General features: G+C 43.1%; 1 long non-coding RNA gene across 1 annotated transcript; it reads left to right on the top strand.

Annotated features, from left to right (window-relative positions):
- The first annotated feature begins 19,348 nt into the window (after window positions 1-19,348).
- LOC145422846 (uncharacterized) lies at window positions 19,349-20,099 on the top strand. The gene is made up of 2 exons (XR_013904056.1): window positions 19,349-19,562; window positions 19,881-20,099. It is a non-coding gene; the product is annotated as an uncharacterized LOC145422846 (long non-coding RNA).
- Window positions 20,100-20,743: the final 644 nt, after the last annotated feature.

Genomic DNA, 20,743 nt, shown 5'->3' with positions numbered 1-20,743 from the left:
GCCCTGCAGACTCGCTGCACCGTTTCTCTTTCTCTCTCTCTGAAGTTATTAATAAAATATTTTTGCTGCTTCACACTTTTCATCTGGCGGTCAAACTGTAGTTGCCTGTAGTAACATCACCATGGCAACAAACCGGTATCCACGGCAACGCTGTGAAACGACTCAAACCTCTGGTGGGTTGTTTGGTTTTTATGACAGAGTGGAGTTTTAAACTGGTGTCAAACTGGTTTCAATCTTGCGGGTCCTTCTGTGTCTTCAGGTTGCATCACTCTGTCAAAGTGTAAAATATTCCTCAGACCTCATTCCTCTTCTCCTGAGGATAAATCCACGATCTTTCCTCCAGCTCTCCCACTACTGCTACAAACAGCCTCCGCCTTCACTTCACCTGAAACAAGCTGATTTACTATACAGCCGAAACGAGGAGAAAGATTCACTATTTAAAGATGAAATTTCAAGCAGCACAAAAAGTGTTCTTCCAATGCTGAACCTCCAAACGGTTTTATTCACAGGCCGCCTACAACAGACACGGTCAGCAATTAGTTAGCTGTTATGGGGTTTGTTTTGTGGAAGGCAGAAGTAACCATATACTGATGAGGGTGGAGTACTACGTTATCAGCCTTCGTAGACTGCAGGGGTGACTGGCACTAACACAAAACCTGCTAATTAGTGCTGATGATACTTTTGTTATTCCATCTGTAGTCATCTCTAATTGGTTGTGTGGCTTTAAATGGAAAGCCAGAAGGCAGTGAGAGTAGCACCACCTACTCACAGAGCAGAGCATGTATTATTACAATGGCTGTGTTATTGATAAAGTCAAAGATAGCATGAATGGCCTGAAACAAGCTGGGGGTGGAGGTGAGGTTGCAAAGTGGCATGCAGAGGTACCAGTAACCCTATGTTGAACAGCTTAAATATAATGTTATGTATAAGATTTACCAACAGGATGTACAGAGGGGTTTCAGGCGACATCAGCTGGCACTGAATTATGCATCTCTGCCAAATTTGCAGGAATTTGGCTCCATGGCTGTGATACAATTTTAACTTTTCATATTAGTCATATCGTTTATAAGATAATTACATTAAATTACTCTAATAGTGTCATTTATGCTTAGCTTATGCATGTATGTGTGTACATGTTTAGACATCTTTGTGAGGACAGAAACTACTATACTTGTGGGGACCAACAGTCAGTTATGGGGACAATGAGATGTCCTCACTAAGATATGAAAACGAGTGTGTGTGTGTGTGTGTGTGTGTGTGTGTGTGTGTGTGTGTGTGTGTGTGTGTGTGTGTGTGTGTGTGTGTGTGTGTGTCATTATGAAGGGATAAAGCAGGTTTATTTGTACTGTAAATCTGGGCATTTTAACACAGGAGTCTATGGGGGCTGACTCGCTTTTTGAGCCAGCCTCAAGAGGCCATTTGCACTACAGTTTTTGGCGCTTCTACTTGGACTTCATATCTCTGTCCCAAGTGGTTGCCACATGGTTCTATCCAGTATGTGTTGGAAAACACGCCTGTTTAGATACTCAAAATATGGAGAGAATGCACACAAACAGCTTAGCTTGTCCATCGGTGTAATAATGTGTAAACATTTTCAGTTCAGATATAATCTGTTTTGATTTTCACTTTTACCTTATAAAGAGAAACCCAGGGGTTTTCTTTGACTGGTATTTTCAGATAGTGGGGCCAAAAAAACTCCCAAAACTCGAGCAGAACCATGCACAGGAGGAACTGTTTGGAAACATTTTTGCAAATCTGTATATTTTTTGCTTAAAGACAACATCAAATAATCCTGGCAAATATCCAGTCTTTCAAACAACCATCAGGTCTAAATCAAACCGCAGCAGTTAGAAAAGCCAAATTCTATCCATGACATAAACTCACAGTTATGACATTTGATCATCAAACTCCCAATAAAATGGTTTTTAATCTCCTTTTTTTAACAAAGGTCAGTCAGATTAATCTTGAGCACTAATGTGGTCAAAGGTTTTACCACAAGCCTCAGAATTTCCTCTGAACACTTTCAATCAGTTGTCTTTTTCTCGACAGCAAAACAGATCTTTAACTCACATTTCCACACAAACAGCCAGCGCATATCCTCTTTTTAACAATATTCCCAGTTCGGCAACAAAGAGGACTTTCTCTTGCTTTCTCGACACGTCAAAACAGTCACACATCAGATCTGATTCAGCTTCATGCAAATCAGAGGAAGAAAAACTCATTTACATCTGTAGTCTCAGAAAATACCACAAACTGTGGGTTTTACTGTGCTGTGGCGTGCCTCTGATTAGAGCCTGGGACCTCCAAACCAAAAAATAAATCATCAGGATTTTTCCTCTTAATCCAGCTGGAGCCTGAGGGAGACGACACACCAGGCGTGCACCGATTGTGAAATTCTGGGTCAGTACTGTTTGCAATTTTCAAAATAAAAATCTGCATCCTAGTATATACATATACATATAACACTCAGAGGGTGATTTCAAACAGAAAGCCAAACATTAAGCCCCGATTAACATTGATTAACAGTATTGTTAATACATCACATGTGATGACATCACATAAAAGAAGGTCTATGAAACATGAATTAAGAAGTTGTTTAAAGGAGGAGGTTACTGATTTCATCAGTCGTATCTCCTCAGGCAGGTTGTTCTAAAATCGAGGGCCCTGATAGCAAAAGCACAGTCACCACCCAGGAGGATCGACATATCTGGTATGTATCTCAGGCTCAGACTCAGATGTACTTTTAAAGGGATCAGCAAAATCTTACAAGTTGACTCTATAAGCTTACAGATAGTCAAAGCACAGAAGTCAGGACTGGGGTGAAGCTCTGCAGTCCACCAAAACCAATAAAACCCCAGCTGTTGCATTTTGAATGAGCCAGAGGCGAGAGAGTAACTTTGTGTTTATACGAGTGTGGACAGAGTTGCAGTAGCCAAGCCTGGAGAAAACAAACATGGGGATGACTTTTTCCAGGTATGACAGTGAAAGCTGTGATTTAATTGAAACAAGACCAGGCGGCTTCTTTGATGTGTGCCTCAAAGCTGAATCAACTTGTGCTCACAAGATCCTGGCAATGGGCTTCACTTATGTGGACCAGGGTCAGGGTAATGGTCGCGGGGCGCGGGTAAAGTTGAGTAAAGCTGGGGTCAGCGGGGGAGCTGGCCCCAGGGAGGGGTCACTTGCCCCTCCCTTCCTTCCCTCCCCATCTCCAGCTGCCTCCCTCTTCCCGCTCCACCACAACCACCCACACATGCAGGACCTTGGAGTAGGGGTATGTCACCAGGGTGCAGAGGAGGCCACCGTCCCCTTCTGGCTGCCTCTGCCTCAATTTTATCCCACAACTTAGACATTCACATTACTCACACTCTCATTACACATACATATAGGATCTTGGGGGTGGGCACGATACACGGAGTCCAAGTTACCATCAGGGTGTACACCTCACCCCTGGCATCGTTGCCCACCTCTCAATTTTAAATGCACGTAGACATTGAGGGCCAGCAGGAGGGACCATGCGCTTACCTGCTGCTCTCTGGCAGGTAGCTCCATGCCCTCCTGGGTTTTAAATGCACCTTAGAACACACATGCATCAACACTACAATGAGCGGGTGGGGAGGAGGAGTTGGCCGTCCGACTGCGGTGGGGTGTGGGGCCTCCCTGCTGCTGCGGAGTCGGGGCGGTCTGCCTCCCCCCACCGCAGGGAAAAGGGTAACACCACCTGGGTCTGGGTGCAGTTCCCCCCTCCAGGGGCAAGGGTACCTAGACCCGGTTTGTAGAGTACGCTTGGGGAGTGTGATCATGTGTACAGCGTCTCTTTATGTCTGTCTCCACGTTGGTTGAGTGTGGAGTAAGTGCATATGAGAGCATGAGGGTGGGAATGGATGTTTGTGTCTGTGTGTGCCTGTATTTCTGTGTCTATATGTCAGGTTGGGTGTCAGGCGCCACCTCTCTGGGGACATCTCAGGCCCTCCAAGGTTTGGAGGCCTATCTCCCCCTACCACCACTTCCCCTGCCAGTGGCAGACTCCCTCAGACATCGGTGCGTTGGTGGTTCTTTGTGTCCGGGGGTGGGCGTCCAGGTACACACCGGCTCACTCCTTGGCGGCCGCTTATCGGGGCCTGGAGCCTGGGGCTCGCTCGGGCCACTTCGGAGGTGGGGTGCCCCCGGCCTCTCGGCCTGGGGCTCGGTCACTCAGGCACGGCTGGCTGCCGGCGGAGCTCACGGGCGCGTCACTAAAACTCCCCCTGGCTTCTGCTCCGCGGCTGCTGAGTGAGCCCTCATCTGGGACTCTCCTCAGCTCTTTCTGGGACAGTGGCGCAGCTGCCCCTCTGTTGGTCTTCCTTGGTCTCTTGTGTTCTGGGGGCCTCTGGATGTCTGGAGTTTTGATCTCCTCCATACCTGCTTCATGCCCTGGAGGACGGGGCTGTGGCCCCCCCACACCCTCTAGCAGATTATTACATGAAGGAACCTTTTAAAAAACAAAAAACAAGCGCGTCCATGCTTACAGGTGTACACACGGGTGATCACACCCACAAACTACACCCTTTTTGGCTCCTACCTCAAAGCACACTGTGTTCTGTTGATCTTATGTGCTGCACAATAATGTTTAACATTTAGTATTTACTGTCATATTCCCATATGTCATTGTGATGTTGTTTATTCTATTACTCTTGTTCTCTTCTGCTTGTTTTCTTTTTTCTTTCTCAGCAGGTGATCCAGGTGATCGATAGATGCATTTTTTTTCTTCTTTTTTTTTCTGCTCATTCTGTTGGTTTTTGTCTTTTGCCCTTCTCCCCCGTCCCTCTTCTCAGCTGTTTCTCTTTCCCTCTTTCTTTCTCCCCTTCTTTACCCCAGTCAAGTCTGTCCCGTATTCAGTAAGTGAAAATAAAATGAACAATAAAAGGTGAATCAAATGGACCATTACGGCAAGGCTGGGATGGTCAATTTGGTAAAGTAAATCCGTTGGGCATCTTTCTTTGCCTTTAGACAACAATTCTGATGGCAAAAGAGCCAAACGGGACAGGCAAAAAAACAAAAAAAAAACAAAAAAAGAGTTGGAAAAAAAAAGACTAACATGGTGGGAAACAGCAATTAGGCTCTTAAGGTCACCGAAACTCATGGGAAGGTACACTGCATGGACAAACCTACTGGGTCACCTACACATTACACCTCATCACCACAGAAACCCAGCCATGAAGCTCCTGGTGTGTAGTTTTTGTGCAGCTCAGCACTTGGTAACAACACTCTTTAACTTTTCTGCTGAATTGCTGTGCTTCTTAAACACTTTCTACGTTCGAGTTCAGTGACCTGTTAATAGTGACTCATTGTAAAGGCAATCGGCATGGCTTGGTGCTTGACTTTATACACCTGTGGATATGAGACTGAAAACATTTTAGTCCACATATCTGTATGTTGTGAGAGTAGCGAAGAAAAAAGATTTAAGATTTAGCTGAATGGAAATGAAATTGAAATTAAATAAAAATAGGACCTAGAATTGAACCTTGCGGTACACCACGGTTAGTGTGAACAGCAGCTTAAACACAGCAGCTTTAATGCTTTTTCTGCCCACCAAAGGACAAACTACAATGTGAACTTCAAGGCCATTTTAAGACACGTTTGACAGCTTCTCCTTCATCCCTTTATCAGATACCTTAATTCAATCACACAAACAGTCTCACTGAATCTGGTTCATACCCAGTGCTTTATAGCAGTGGGCCATGTTTCCATCACTGATACTTGGTGCCATTTGCTTGGCACCATGTGAGTATAAGTCAAGTTATTCACTCATAGTAAGCCATAAAAGAGGTGGCTTTATCTGTCAACTGACAAGGTTTTTTCTCTCTCTCTCTTTCATTTGGTTTTAGGTCCTGTGCAAAGGTGGTTAGTTGTGGTTGTAATCGGTGCTCCTGTATAAGAAACACCTCAATGTCAAGTGGGGCCTTTGATGTGCCACAGTCTTATAACCATCCCACAGCTACACAGACACATTTTACAAATACACAGAGACACTCAGGTAAGGTGAACATAGCTGTAGGGAACACACGACCGAGGTAACGAGGCTGGGAAAGTAAAACTGAATACTAAATACAGAGACAAAGGCTACCAAAATAAAACAGGAAATAACATTACAGGAACAGCTAACACAGAGACGAAGGCTAGACAGGGTACTAGGGAACATGCGGGAGGCGGAGAACTGTAAATATAGACCTAAAGAGACAAAACTGAGTACAAAAACAAACAATACCTGTAACTGGGGATATATATACTAGGAATCAAACTAAACATAAGACCTTATGAGTCCAAATACAAAAAACGATGGGTCAAAGACCATCTCAGACCGCAAAGGTACACCTGCACTTGCCTCAAGGCACACCATTTGGAGATCACTGTTCTCAAAGATAAGAATTAAAACCAACCAAATGCAGTGTCCTTGATGCAAACTCATTTTCCAACAGGGGGCAGTCGCTTAAAATGGCATGATCTACCCTGAGTGTGACGGGCAGATATCAGTCAGCAGGGCTCATATCGGCTGATATGCACATCCCGGTGCCGTCCTGCCATGAAGAATAGGAACTGGATGTGACAGCTGATTTGAGCCTAGGTGAGCTGGTCAGATAAAAGTTGGAGTAGATAAATAAAAGCAGACTACTGAGTGTAACAGTTTTTTAAAAGAAAATGAATTTAAAAAATCTCTGTGCAGCTGGGCTGATGAAGAAAAAGTGAAGGCTTCAAACCAGCAAGGACAGAAGAGGCTAATCTGAGTTCGGCTAGCCCGTGTAGCTTTCAGCCAACTTCAGTTCGGTCCAAAGCTTCAAGAGGACTTTACACGATCAGTTTGGCTTCATATCTCTCAGGAAAACAAGATTTTCTGCCCCAGTAAAATTAATAAGAGCCTCTGACATGTTTTACAGAGTGTGTTCCTCTGATACAAAACACTATTCATCTCTCTCTCTCCTGGTTAACTCGTGCTCGCTCTACCCTCCCTCCTGCTGCGTGTTGGTACAGACTGAAACTCGCTGTTTAACTTCCCCCCCAGTGCATGCTGGGAAACAGCCAGTGAGGCCTCGGGACACACAAACACACGGTGCCGAACACACACAGCAAGAGGCACACATGCTTCAACATTTCCATGGTAATACTGATCATCCTCACACACAGTCAGTCTGTATGCTAATCACTTCCTCCTTCAGCCTGATGGGTGGGGAGGGGGGCTTCATCTATAATTCATGCTGCTGAGGAGAGAGAGAGCGAGAGAGTTGTAGGCTGTCAGAAAGTAAAATGAGAGGGAGAGTTAAAGTTGGAAGAAAGAAAAAGAGAGAGAGGTTATAAGAAGGACAGAAGAAGGCGAGAGAGAGCGCTGGAGGCGACGGAGCGTTAAAGTAAAAAATGAGGAAAAAGACTCAGAGAGAAAATAAATTCATGTTTGATCTGCTGAATTCAGATCAGCTTCTGTCAGCCTGTCTATCTGTCTCTCTGTTGACCCTGAGAGCTCTGCACACTGCAGCTTAAGAAAGCTCAGGCATGGGAAAGTGCTACGGACACGTCCATGATACCTTTTTAAAATAAAGCCAGTCTCCGTCCATACTAACGCGCCTAAGAACATATCGCGTACACCGAGCCACGTCTCCTAAGCACAGATGCAGAAGCAGAATGATAAAAGGCAAAGTTGAATGGCAACAGCTGGTGCCAGACATCAAGGTCAGCAACGCCTGTTATTCATCCTGCGTGTTAGTCAAGGCTGATGTCTTTGTTATCTTCTCAAAAAGCATCATATGATAAGAGTGTCACAAATCAGAGTGGAACACTTAGCGCCCCAGCAAACACGTGCGCCTGCATCGCCGTTTCCAAAAGTCAAAGTTTCCGCGGAAGGCTCAGTTTTCAGTCTCAACTCAGCTGCATTTACAGAAGCCTCCACATGCCAGGCGAGCGTGGATGCTCGGTCAAAGCACAGAAGAAGAAAGTACATGAAAATAAAATGCATAGTTTATGACTAGTTGGTTAACCCTTGAATTGAAATTTCTATGTTAATTTTCATGTTGCTCTTATTATACTCATCATGTTTTCAGGATTATTTAAACAGGAGGGCGAGCAGGGTCAGAGAACGAGGCAGGGGTGACTGCAGGAAACCAGAATAGCTCATCATAGATAAATACACTGTAAAAACTGGTGTATTGTCTTAAAATACTATAAAAAATTTGATTTCACAAAAACATCTATAATATAATGCTGTCTATAGTAATATGTCCCAGTGTAATAATAACTAAATAATAACTAAAATCAAATCAGGGATGTGGAGTACATTTACAGCTATAATATATTAGAGTAAACTATATTTCAGTAAAGTACTCGAGTAGATGTACCAAGTTGCATTCCCCCATTGGTCCCATCTCTGTCATGAGGTGGCACATTAACTGTAATTTTAGTCCGGTGGAATTATTCAGGAGGAGAGGACCCCCTGAATGAGACAGACAAGCTCATTGTCATAATAATTGCTAAAATAATTAAACCATAATTAGCTAAACAAAAAAAAGTGCGTTTGAGAGACCACGTTTTATCTTCAACGCTTCTCTTTTCAATGCAATCATTAGCTGTCGTAACCTGTCAGCTGCTGTAAGAGCTCACAGAAGGAGAAAGCAACAAACGCCTTCGTGTTCACTGTGAGCAGAAAGCCAGCATCTGAATTTAATGACAGCCAAAACTCCAAAAATGTGTTCAGGGTTTAAATGAAACAGCTATACAGCTGAAAAGTGAGGCGTGATTTACATATTTGTGTGATGCCTCAGTTTCCTAATGACTCTGATCAAAACAAAGCCAGGAAACAGACTGTGCCTGGAAAAAGAGTTTGATCAAGGCAGTTGCTCCCGGCCATCGAGACAGACAAAGATCCACAGTGAAGCAGACGCCCGAGTTTCTCGCTAGATTTAAAGGCAACTTTCCCAAAAATCCTGTTGACATTACACAATTACCACAGATATGTTATTCATATTTATTTTTAGGTAAAACTTTATTATTTAATGATAGTTTGGTAACACTTTATATGGTTCAATTTAAGTAAGCTGTTTAGTATAATGTCTTATGTATTGTATTAAAGCTGTTAAAATATTAATAATTTAATTTAACATATAGAAACTGTTAAAAACTGTATTATGTATTTGCTCATGACTGTGTCCGTTAGTAATGGGTCATGTGATACTTGGGCTGAATTCCTTGCTGTCCCATTTTAACCTGTTAAGCACTCCGGGGCATCAGTTTTTCATGTGCAGGGCTAACAATGTGAATTTTAAACCTACTCAAGCAGTTCTGCAGCCTAAATCTGACCGTGTAGTGAGTGAAAGTGACATTAGAGGACACAGCAACCTACCAATATACCTGAAAAACTATCTGAAGTGTCCTGAAGTGGCCTTCAGGTCAACACTTCGTGTATTTTAAATGTGCTGTACGTGATAATAAAGCTGACTTGACTATAACTACAGGTTAATTAACTCTCACTTTACTGTTTATTACTGATGATTGTTACAAAGTAACTGCTCAGAGGACAGTTGTCTGAAAACTTATTTCAAAACTGGGGGTATTATTAAAAAAGGTCAGAGAAGCCCTGAAACATGCAGGCAAAAACACAAAAACTGAAACATGACCGAGGAGAATCGTTTTCCCTTCCAGGCTGACCAAACCCCCTTGAAGGATCCCCAGAAACTATTCCAGTAACCTTCATGCCTCCTCAGGGGCTCGAGGAACATTTTTACAGGCTTATTTAACCTCCTTAAAAGGCCTGACAATTTCTTCGACATCCCCTGGAAACTTTTCATGCTCCTTTGGAATCACCCCAGGGGCCATTTTCACATCCTCCAGGTCCCCCGAAACTTCTTTTGTGACCCGAGTCCTTTCCAAGGACAGACCCGAGGAATTAGCTGCACTAAAAGGCACCTGAAACATCTTCCATTACTTCTGAACCCTACTCCTGCTTCCTCAAGGACCACGTCACTTCTCCAAAAGCCTTGAGACCTCCTCCAGGACCGCTAGGACTTCCTCTGCGACCTGGAACTTTGTCTAGCGCTCAGAATTAAACAGCCGTGAAGAACAGGTCCTGCTCTCTGATTGACCGCCAGGTGAGCAGATTAACCTCTGTTTCTGCATCGCAGCTCCAGGTGTTTTATTGTGCTAGTAACCGTGGCAACGGGGACGATGCTGCAGGTGTGTCTGCAGTGAAACACGCAGCAGTTTACTTTGCTAATCGCAGCAGTTTGTACTTCACTAGTCTTTTGTTCCTGCCCTCCCTCCCCTCTCTCCCTTCTCTCTTTCTCTCTTTTTTTAATTTTCTCATGGGTCCTCTCCTCGCCTCGCTCGCCCCCCTTCTTTTCTCCGCTTCCCTCCTCTCTCTCTCTGTATGTAAATGAAGGACAGCCTGCTTTCAACACAGTGAGGTGATGATTACAGGCTGCCTTACCTCAGGCGCACACACACGCACACACACACACACCTCCACCCCCATATTATCTCTGTGGTTTGGTGCTGACTCTCACACTCACTCTTCAAAGAGACGACAGAATCAGACGCATACACAGCTGTGAGTGTGTTACTGTGTGCAGTTAAATTTCTTGTCTTTGTTCATTTCCTGTCCTTCCCTCTCGGCGACTCCCCTCCCTCTGTGTTTGTACTCGTCCTAGTTTCAGTCTGCTGAGGAGCCTCAGAGCCAGGCAGCTGCAGAATACCCTCAGCACATCAGGGTCCATCCTGAACCCGGTCTCAGCACAACCTTTGGCTCCCGCTTTCTACCTCATAAGAAAGCAGAAATGAGCCAGCCACACCTTCCCGCTTACATTCCAGTGGAGGAGATTCAGACCGCCGTCTTCCTCCCTCTTTACCTTCAGGCAACATTCCAGAGTAGGAAAAATTTCATGCTGATGCATCAACGGCCTCGCAGAGCATCACATGTTCAGCATCATATAATGCAGAGGCTCGTCACATGATCTGTGGTGCCTGAATCTATGCACTGTGTCTGCAGCACTGACAGGATCCATGCAAGTATTCAGTAAAAGCATCTGAAGTGTAACACAAAGTAAGACGCTGCACAATGCTGTAATACATTAGTGTCTGCAGCCTCTTCCATCCACCTCCAGTTTTTGGCACACTGTATGTTAGGCACATGTAGCCTGATGGCATCATTATGACTGCATTGTGACATGCCACAAAGGGACATCATCCAGCTCTTTTTACACGCCGATGAAGAACAACCAGGACACGAGAACCTCACAGCTGCTTCTGGATTCACATCTATCACAGCATCTCAATCGGGGAACATCTGCAGACCAACTACAGCTGATGTGGACGTGCCAAAAGCTGCAGTTCCTCTAATGACCACATCACAAAGCTGACTCTTAAAGCGAGTCGATCCCTTCAACTCCCATCTTTAAATCCCCAACCTAACAGCAAAAATGAGCCATGTTTGTTTCGGTCTGTGGCTGTTGTACACTTTGATCAGCTGCACTGGATTGTGCACTGTGTTCTAATTCACCCATTAAGGCTAAACTGAGGCTTAAAGTTAGGGCTGGTCTGGTCTGATAGCTGCTCAGCTTCAGTAAAATTCTATTGCTTTATTTGTGCATTAGTACATTTGCATTTTAAGTACACCCTGCTGTTACTATAACACTCCACCAAATCATCCAAATACAGTCACAAATATATGTGCTATGGACAAAACGCTACTATCAAGGTTTCAAAGCAAAATGCAATAATAGAATGATAATACAGCAGTAAGAAAGCAGGAGAGAGCAGGGAGAAGACACGCACTGTCTGCAATATCCTTACGTCATATGGGTCGCCTGCTAATCGGTGGACTCTGGACACCCCCGCAGAATACACTTAGTGGGAAGGAAGCGCTTTAACAGGAAGAGACCCCTAACAGATCGAGGCTCACCCTTAACCATGTGACGTGTTGTTACAACAACAACTTTCTTGTACAGACAGAATTATTTGCTGAAACATTTTATAATAACATGAAAAGTATTCAAATGCTTCAGCTGGTAACAACAGTGTTGTGGTAAAAACACGAGAAGTTTCTTTGTTATGAGGAGAAAGCAGGTCAGAGCTGCTGTGGGACAGAAAACGGGAACAACGGCTGATGAGACTCCTAACAGTGCTGGAGGTCCTGGGGACAGGTACACTACAGGGTACAGACACACAGCAATACTACCTCAAATACTAAAGAATGTGAACCACATACACACAAACACTCATGTCGGGTATTCATATCTTGTGCAGACATCTAATTGATATAGTGTTTTCCCTAGCTACTAACTCTAACCATCAAAACTAAATGCCTAACCCTAACCTTACCCTAAACCTAACTATAACGTTATGGTAACCCGGACACTAGAACCACATTTTGAGTCTCAAAAATGCCTTCAAACTTGTGGGGACCAAGATTTTGGTCCCCATAAGGGCTCTTGGTCTCCACAAGTATGGTAAACTTCACCTTTTGGTCCCCACAAAGATATGAATACACACTTACACACACACACTCAGAGGACTACCACTTCTCTATGCATTTCCTCTCCCTTCCTTTGTTTTTCTTTTCCTTCTTTGTCTCTTTCTTCTGCTTCAGGATTATTTTGTTGTGTGTTTGGCTTTGTTATCACACACACACACACACACACATACACACACACACACATTAAAAAACACTCCCCTGGTGAGCTCATGAATATTTTTTGGTGTTCGAAGAGACGAGGACGGTTTGATATCATCGAGGGTGTGTGACAACTGTGACACACAGACACACTCCGTGACACACACACTCTAAATCCCACTGGGATTTAGAGTGTGTGTGTTTCTCTGTGTGTCTCTGTGTGCGTGTTATGCATGTTGTCAGCTACTGTCACAAAAAGTCATTTCCCAAAAAGGCATTTTTTATGTCTGCGTGTGAATCATAGAGCTGACTGTACACAGACCTTCATCATCGTCCCCACAGGAAGTCAATTTGTTGCCGTGGTGATGCAGCTCATTGATGTAGAAACATGATGAGATGTTTAAAAACAAACAGCCCATGCTCCGGTGCTATTATTATGGCAGTTACTGTACAGCAGGCTCGTAGCAGGGTTTGAACTCGCAGGTCTTTTAGTGTTTATTGGTAAATGTTTAGCATTTGAATTTAAATAGTCTGCCTCTGTGTCACTTTTTATTCTGCTGCTGTTCAGTACAACATATACACAAGCTGGTAGAACTAAAAGGAGGCCTCGGAAGCATATTACCAGCCAACAAAAACTTACAGAAGGGCCAACTTTGTCAAACTTCTAAACAATGTTGAGGTTTTATTAAAAGGTAAAATGTAAGGGTGTGTCTGCCAAATGAAAAAGCTTCGATTTAAGTCTAGAAAGTCACTTCTTTATTTCTGCATCGTTCTCAGATGGTTCCTAAAGTTAAACCGTTGAGGCTTTCACTTTGATAGTGACGTCCCACCTGATGTTCTTTAGCTCACTAATCAACAGGAAGCTGTCCAAAGGGGGTAAATGTGAGAAGGTCAATGGTTGAAATTTGGTTGAATTCAAGAGAAGATTACTTTTCACCTTTCACTTCTAAATTCTGACTTACAGGGGACATGTTATTAAAGAACATAATGGGTCAAACTGTTACCTACATATTGTGTCATAGCAACGTGATGCATATCATGTTACTGGGATTAGATTTAATCATATATCTCAATACTTTGTGATACTCTGAGGATTTCTTTCAGGAAATCTGATTGTAAAGAATTTGTCTTATTATAAAGAAAACCTTACTTAATTATACCGTTAGATTTGTGGTCTTTGTATTTGCTTTCATCACAGTTCAGTCAGGAGCACTTTCATCAAAATATAGCTGTTATTCGGTCTGCAGTAATTTGTATTTGGTGGAATGGGTCTGAAAAGCCTGAAAAGGGGGACCTGACATAAATGTGGGTTGCAGAGCGGCTTGCAGAAGTGTGGGAAGGCTGAAGCAGCTTCAATAGCCCACACTGTCTTAGATTTTTCAATTGGATGTGTAGAAGAATATCAGCTGAGCTATCAGGTCACATCGACGGCCACGGAGCCGCTGATCTCCCGTCATTACAGCTAAACTAACGCTGTGCTACAACCCAGGAAGGTAGCAACATTTTCCCTGTAAAAGCTTTGCTTGTTATTTGCTAACAAGTGGCTAAATAAGATAATAAGATAAAACGATGATAAGATGATAAGTTGCCACAGACACTGAACATCAGTAAGCGGAACAAAGGAGCTTAGTGATAATGACCTTACAGTCATGCGACAGTGGTGTAGTTTATTTTTGTCATTAGAGTTTTATTTTGCCGAATGCATTTACACTCAGAATCCACAAAAACAGACTAATTTCTGTAGATCATCTTTCTAAATAAAGTCTCTTAAGTGTCATAAACCTTTATGCCAAGCAGACCTTATTTTTTGTGATAATCCAAAAACCTGAGGGAAAATCCTTGTGTCGAGGAAAACAATGCTAACTACCAGGGTGGCCTATACAAGCAAGCTATTCATGCAGAACTGTTTTGATAGAAGTGTGTCGATAATTTCTCACGGCTAATCGCGTTAGCTTGATGTGGACACAGGACCGAACTGTAGCTCAGACTTTAGTTTTTGTGCAGCAGATGTCTTTGTCTCCGTCTGAACTGTTTTCAGCAGCAGTGGGACTCACTTTGATTCTGGGCCGTTGTGTTCTGATCCGATCTGAATGGAGCTAATTCCTCTTTTTTTTTTTCACAGACAGAAGAATGGTCCATCGGGCTTTAAACTGTAACTGTGTGCTTTCACATAATCATCAGCTCACACTGGGTCTTTTTTGATGATGACGAGGCTGCTGAGCAGCTATTCCTGCCTCTGTGTCTTTAATCTGGATTAAATCCTGTTTGCACTGACAACACATGTAAACACACTCAGAGCCGAACGCTTGACAGCAGGATCAGATCAGAATAAGAAGAATTAGAGATTCTCCTCAGCTTAATCCCAGACACCAGATCAGAATAATATGTGAATAACAGCAGATTAACAGCAGTTCTCCTGCAGGGAAACAACAACCATCTAAAAATATCTGAAACTCGAAGGAATTAAAGGAGTCGTAGCGTTTCTGTGAACAACTGCAGCTCAAGTTTGGAATTCACATTTCTGCTGCACATCACATCTTATTCATAAAAGCAACAGTCCAGCAGTCTGTAAATATCTCTGTTCTGAGTGCTTTTGGAACCCGTAAGAACCTGTGCAGACTGGGTTGCAGGTTATGACTGCTTTTCATTGTGCTTTCAAACCAGAAGCTTTTAGATAGGTGTCAGTGAAGGCCAGCACTGAACACGAGGTGTTTAAAAGGCAAATATTGACACCAAATATTTGATTCAGGCTTTTAGGTACACGGGTACTTTATTGTCATTCAGTGCACTCCCGCCACAGTATGTGAGCACACTGTGAATGGAAATGCTCAAAGTAAATAAAGCAGTAAGATACTAAGTGGCCTGAACATACATTTATTTTAAAATTCTAGTAATTTAAAGATTTTGATATACCTGTTACAGTTTTCTTTCTTTCTGTGCAAGTTAAACTGTTTATGTTTGATTACATTTAAATATTTAGTAGATTGACTCAGACACCTACTGAGTCAATATAATGACTTTACTGCTTATTTCTATTGTGTGGATCTGTTTTTCTCTGTGCTTGTCCATTACTGCTGTAAGATCCAGACTGAGCATGTAGGCAAAGCTGCAGGTCTGCAGGAGCAAATTACAGACGTTAGCTAAAATACTGCATGCTGTCATACAGGTTGTTTGTTTTACCTTCATGGTAGAAACACTCTGAAAACTCTGACACCATGAATACATTAGGTTGCTGGTTTCATCACCGTGTCAGCACTGATAGAAGTGTACTGAGGGATGGCCTTCTTATTGTAGAAGGGAAGCTTTTGAAGTAAAGCTATTTTATTGCCGCTCGTCAAAAGTGAAACATCACTCACCATAAATATTTTAAGAACTAATAAGGCAAAAAGGAGATCTAAGTCATGGTCTGTGATGACCCCCAACCCTACGGCTTTGTTGTCAATATATGAGTTTTTTTATTGTTCTCCCATATTGCAGGGAATAAAGCAAATAGTTCTAAGCAACACATCAAGAACTCTTTATTTTAGGGTTAAAACCTAACAGTTGTGTTCCTTCAGGGCAAGCAAGGCGAGGATTACTAGTTTCTAATTTAGCACTACCAAGTTCGAAAAACAGACATCAATTAAAACCAAAGTAAAGCAATTTCTCTATTTGCATCTAACACAGTGTTCTGTCTTAAAGCTTCTGGCTTGTTTGCATTATACCTTTAAATTTTTGCCATCTTGTGGCTGCAGTTGGCCACTGTCTCTGGAAGCAGTCTTAACTCTGCTTGACTATGAGCCACTGAAATCTGTATCGTGTCAACAGCTTTTTCTGGTTGTGTTTGTGCATTGCGGATGAACCTAAACTAACTCAGAGTAACTCAAAGATAAAACAAATCCACAGACTTCTGTTCTAAAATATATATATATTTCTTTATTCATCACATCCACCAGGTTACAAATAACTTGGTGGATAAACTGGTTTAGTTGTAGGGTTAAAGGTCAAGGTTAGGCTCCTACTACTCCAACCTAACCCTAACTGTGGGGACATAACAGTTATTCAAAGGTGTAGCACTGGACCTCAGTTGCCCTCTTAAATTTTCTGTCAACTTATTGGGTTTCACAGTGAGCGCCAAACGTTGAGGCCTCAGAAGTCATCTGTGCTGAGTAAAAGCAACAACTGTGCTTGTGCTGTCAATAGATTTTTGTAATCAGATACTTGCATTTTTTCCTGCTGAACATAAATATTTCAAAAAAGTGGCCATGCAGCAAAATGTTAACTGAAGGTGAAAGGTCGCCGCTGCACTGACAGCAGGACAAAAGTAAAAGGGATTGCTCCGCCCAAAGCTCAGAAAGATCAGCAGAGGAGTTTCTTCTTCTGCACAGACAGAATAAATCCACTCGGCCTCAAACACACATCACATAGTTTCTACTGCTCCCTTTCTGCACTGATGTTTGGGGGTCTCTACTTGGTTTTCCACCACAGCATAAAATCTTTAAATTTGTTCATTTCACAGTTTTCATCTCACACTGTGTTCTGCTGCACTGTACTGTACTCTATTGTACTCTACTGTAATTGTTTCTACTGTATTTCAGTGCAGTCCTCTGCAGCCACAGCAGCAGCAGCCTGTTCTCCTCCACAAACTGAATACTGATCACTGCAAACATTAAATATTAATAACTACAAGACTTTGATACTCAAACTATAACACACACACAGATGTGTGTGTGTGTGTTTGAGGGTAAATGTGTGAACAAGTGCAGGGAGGTGATGGGCGTTAATGATATTGATGCTAATTCCATCACTCTAAGTGCAAGTATGTGTGTTTCTGTGTGTGTTTCTGCATCCGTGTCTGTGTGCGTGGGTATGTGTGTGAATATATTATCTCTCCAGCCTCCTCTCCAATTAGCAGACTATGTAAGTGGTTCTGATCAGCAGGAGATCACATGACAGGATTTACCTACACCTCCTCGGCTCGCGGGTCCATCACAGCTACACTGAGAGGCTGTTAACACACCTCAGTGAGCCAGAGTAACACTTCCAGTCCCTGTCGGCACCCCTGACAGGATGCAGCCTTCAGAACAGAAACGATGAGCACAAATGATGTAAACAAATAATCGTTCTCCGAGGAGTGCCTTTTTATGCAATCGTAATCCTCCACAACATAAGACCATCCTTTAAACTCTACACAGTGTCACTCTCTAGAGAGTGAAGTCCTGTTTTAATCCCTAATATTAGCATTTGGGTGTTAGAAGCAACCCCTAGCAGCCATGTGAGTACTTGTAAAATGTATAATGTGCACTGGTATCACCACTTCTAAATGAGGTGGTAGAGAGGTAAGAGATGGTTTGGACATGTGCAGAGGAGGGATAGAGGATATATGGGACAAAGAGTGCTGAAGATGGAGCTGCCAGGCAGGAGGAAAAGAGAACTACAGAGATTGTTCATGGACGTAGCGAACAAGGACATGCAGAGGTTGGTGTGACAGGTTTGGGATAAGGTGAGGCAGATGATCCTCTGTGGTGACCCCTAAAGCCAAAAGAAGGTACTCAGCACCCTGGAAACCTAAAAAAGGAAATCTATTAACATGTATTTAACATTGTAAAAGGGGGCATTTCAACCACAATCATGATCTTAATAATGCTTAGCATTAAAGGTTAAAGTTGTTTTTGTACCTAAATTTAACAAAAAATGAAAATGATTCTTAAAATGAGTCCATAATGAAACTCTAGCTCCAGTCTCCCAGTTGATTCATGTTTATGGATGTATGGACACATCACACAGACACCAAAACTTAAACCTTTTCTTCGTTTTTGAATTATTAGTACAATTAACCACACATCAAACCATATTATTTGTCAGATAGTTGTACTGGAAATGCTCCAACAGTCGCCATCTTCCCCCCGTTCAGCGCAAACATTCAGTGAACCAATGGCGCTAAGGTAAAGTCAGCTACAGCTTCCTGTCACTCAAAGTGGCCACTCCCCTTTCTTTAAGCCTTAATAAAAATTTTAATAAAACAATCTCCCTCAGTTCCTTTGAAAGGCAAGCTTAGCCAAAGAGGCCTGAACCATTTTTGTGCCAGACCGTAAACATGTGTTCTCTGCTGTAAATTTGCCCATTTAACACAGGAGTCTGTGGGGATCTAATCAGTTTGAAGTCTCAAGTGGCCGTTAGAGGAACTGCAGTTTTGGGCTCTTCTGTTTCTCAGCCCCCGAGGCTGTTTTGTTGGACTGTTCACCGCTCTGCTGGTTGGGGTCCACCGGGACCAGCCCCTCCATCAGATCTAATTCTGCCCCCCAGGCTATTAGACTCCCTCCTGGACCCAATCCCAGCTGAGGACCAGGTGTTTGCCTTTAGACCAGAATGCTGAAAACAAATATGTCCAGTATCAATGGATTAAATGATAATTGTTTAAGGTAGTCCTACCCCTCTCACAATACGAGCCCAGCTGAGGATCGGGGGTCTTTCTGAGATACAGTGATTTAGTGTTTGGGGTTGACAAAGAAGAGGGAAACAAAGTCATGTTTAAATCTGGTGAAAGTGTCTTATTCTGAACCCTGGACCTGAATTCACCCCAGAGCCTCACCTGGACCCGGGGCATCATCTCAACAAGTCATCTATTCAGCCCCCATAACTGCTGCCGGTAATAATAACTCCTCAGCTGCGGCACTGAGACCCTCTATTAAATCGCACGTTGGTCCAGATTCAGTTGTCATGACAACAAACACAAAGACGAGCAGAAGAAGACAACAGCTGGACGGAGAAATGGTTAAAACGGGAATGAAACAGGAAGTCGACCTCAGAGCGTCGCCGCTGACACCGATAATCCAGTGCGAGCATGAAAGTGACGCATCAGCAGATTCAAACTACCGAGGCGCAAACAGGGGAGAAAAAATGAGGGCTACATTTTCCTGCATCAGGGTGGAGACGTGTAGAGGAGAAAGAGGAGGAGGTGCAGTTATATTAAAACCGAAACCCTGACTGTGTTTTACAGCTGCTGTCTCTGCTGCCTGCCGCCCCTCCCTCTGTAGCTAACAGGCGTGAACCAGCTTCATTATGTGTTTATGAGAGAAGAATATTTTACAAGATTAAAACAAGGCTTTGAAGGGGGGTGGGGGAGGCAGAGGGGGGCAGTAAATGACAAAAATACTGTAATAACAGAGAGGAGGAGGAGAAAGAGGAGGGGGGGGGATCTGAACTCTAATAAACATGGGGGAAAAAGCAAAGGGAGGAGATTCCTTTATTTAGCAATCTGTTTGATTCCCCACAGAAACAAGAAGATCAGGACGAGAGGAGACAACTGGACCTCCATCATCTCCTCCCGCACCGGAGGACGACTGAAGCCAACGAGCCTCGTGGAGCACAGATTTCCTCTAACAACCTAATTGAATTTCTGAATGCATGAGTGACTCCAGTGTTGAAGTCACTCGTGCAATATATATATATATATAAAAGAAGGAATATGAAAATAAAATGAAGATAAAACACATTAATGGCTGCAAGTTCACCGCTTTTATGATTTTTATAGTCACATTCTCTCCTTTAACATCTCCATAACCATTACATTAGACCTAGTCTTGTCTGAACTGCTCATTAGATCCATTTTTATTGCTTTTTTATGTCACACTGTTCCCCCTCTTCTGTCTGCTCCAATGGCAGCTTTATTTTTAATATATCATCGTTTCAGTTGCTCTTATATAACCCCCGACTGTGGTAGCTGTACTGTTGGGGAGTAGTCAGAGAAATGTAATTAAACCCGTAGTTGAACTACATTTCACTGCATCTTGCTGAGCTTTCAGCTACAATCGCAATCATCCCTCAGGTATTTAGATTACTTTTTTAGCATTTTTGTTGAAGTTAACTATTGAATAAGGAGCACGGAAAGAGAGGAATGTTGTGTTAACTCATTTTACCGGTGCTCCTCTGTTGCCTCACTCCCTTCTCCTTTCATCCTGACCACTGTAAAGGCATGCAATCATTCATCAGTCAGCCGCCACCACAGACTTTAACTTCACCGGAGTCCACGGGGGAAAAGAGCGGGCGTTACCCAGCATTCACACAGCAACAATGCCATACATCTCCTGCATCTCAACCTAAAAAAAGCATCGCCACAAAAGTCACCAACAAGTCCTT

Source organism: Astatotilapia calliptera, chromosome 20 (assembly GCF_964374335.1).
Source record: "Astatotilapia calliptera chromosome 20, fAstCal68.1, whole genome shotgun sequence".
Taxonomy (NCBI): Eukaryota; Metazoa; Chordata; class Actinopteri; order Cichliformes; family Cichlidae; genus Astatotilapia; species Astatotilapia calliptera.
The sequence above is the reverse complement of the archived record's forward strand: the minus strand, read 5'-3'. Positions and strand labels throughout refer to the sequence as shown.